The 1,838-nt window shown below is 36.9% G+C and overlaps 1 non-coding gene across 1 annotated transcript; it reads right to left on the bottom strand.

Annotated features, from left to right (window-relative positions):
* Positions 1–1,410: 1,410 nt before the first annotated feature.
* On the bottom strand, positions 1,411–1,482 carry TRNAR-UCU (transfer RNA arginine (anticodon UCU)). Its single transcript has one exon. It is a non-coding gene; the product is annotated as a tRNA-Arg (tRNA).
* Positions 1,483–1,838: the final 356 nt, after the last annotated feature.

Genomic DNA, 1,838 nt, shown 5'->3' with positions numbered 1-1,838 from the left:
CGTAACTCCCTTATTTTTTTTCGGACAAGTTCATCTAACAAACATAACGCCCAACCATTTAACCTCTACATGTCGTTGCAGTCCATGTAAAAAAAACTAAAGCGACCTGATGTAGGAGCATAGGCATCATGTGCAAGATGAAATAAAAAATGGCCCATGCATGCTTGTCCCATAACTAGAAAGGTTGCCTTAATTACAACAACAAAAAACAAACTAAAGAGTACCTTATTTTGCACCACAAACGAAATGGGGAACAAGTTCATATGTAAACCGCAGGTCCCTCTCTAAGCACCACAACAACATATAAAAATTACTAATGGAAGCCAAAAGCAACACATAAACCGTGGGTTTCTCCCTCTCAAGCATCACAACAAGATATAAAATAATATAGTAAAGAATGACTTGGGTTGTAGTGGGTCTTTGCCCAAACACGTGGTTGAATGAATGATGCAGAAGCATGCCATGGTAGGTGCGAAAAAAAAGGCTGCTTGTTGCCATCCAAATGCATTGGTGGTACGCTGGTGGAGAACGTTGGAGTGCAAGTTGCAAGCCCAATTGTTGACAAAGATTTCAGGCCCAATCACGCTCGTGAGGCTTGATGCGTTGAGATGTAGGCATGGTCCACTCATGCACTTCTACATCAAGATTCCTGGCCCACATAGAAAACAAAGAAAATTAAAGGAAGGTAGTACAAAATTAATTGCCCAAACGAATTATTTATTTAATTAAGAATAAAAACAAATAAAGAAAATTAGGCCTAGGTGTTGGCCAAAGCTATAAGCTTTGGGGAGGATTCATCATCACCAACAAGATAACTTCAAACACCGTTTCATGAACACGTGAATTACTACCCGTCCCCCGAAACTCAGGTAGTGATCATATAGAAAGCAAAGAAAATAAAACACAAAGGTTCAACTTTCGCTTACCTGGTTCAACAATACTTCCAATATGTCTCCCTCGCTGCCTCTAACTTCAGTCTCCACAAATTCTCTTTAGCTTGTTTCTTGTTGTTTCCTTTCCTCTCTTTAAGCACTTAATACACTCATATAACCTGGGGTGTTTACCCTAACCAGTTGTCACCACTCTCCCCTAAAAAACTCTAGCATTTAAAACAACTTTTATTCTTTCCGTTTGTGGTCCCTCAACATTAAGATATGAATCTAGAGACTTAAAACCATTAACTTCGTCATTTCTATCGTTCATGTGGCAATTACAACCCATACAAAGGCTAGCCAAGATTCGAAGTCAAACCGCTTCCGACACTAGAATACAGGAAGAAGAAAGTTATGAAAGTGAGAAAAATTGTCATTTAAAAAGTATTCCAGTTAAGTTGGCTTTCAATAATAATAAATATATATTCAAAGGAATTTTTTTTCCATTTTATACCTATAATAAGAAATTCACTAATAATGCGTTTGCCGGGAGTCGAACCCGGGTCTATTGCTTAGAAGGCAATTATCCTAACCGTTAGACTACAAACGCTGCTTGTGCACTCAAATATATGTAATATAAAATAACATATTAATATTTATAACTTTTTTAAATCATTATTCATGTACCAGCCACGATATGAAGTCATACCCCTTCCCATACCAAACACATACTCCAACCATTGAGCCACATGCTTCCTCATGATATAATGCGCACCACAAATTTAAAAACACATGTATTTCTAATGCCATAAATAATTAAAATAAATAGAACAACAACTCTAATAAATCAATTATATATTCCATGTGGCTTTCAATATTAGACCATGTGACCACTACACCAAGAGTTCTCCTTAAAACATCAGCCACTTTATAACTTCACCTGAATACTCTAACTTTTTTCCGGGT

Source organism: Vigna unguiculata, chromosome 4 (assembly GCF_037176805.1).
Source record: "Vigna unguiculata cultivar grain cowpea cultivar isolate G323 ecotype 2 chromosome 4, ASM3717680v1, whole genome shotgun sequence".
NCBI classification, from domain to species: domain Eukaryota; kingdom Viridiplantae; phylum Streptophyta; class Magnoliopsida; order Fabales; family Fabaceae; genus Vigna; species Vigna unguiculata.
Note: the sequence above shows the minus strand (reverse complement) of the source record. Positions and strands in the feature narration are given on the sequence as shown.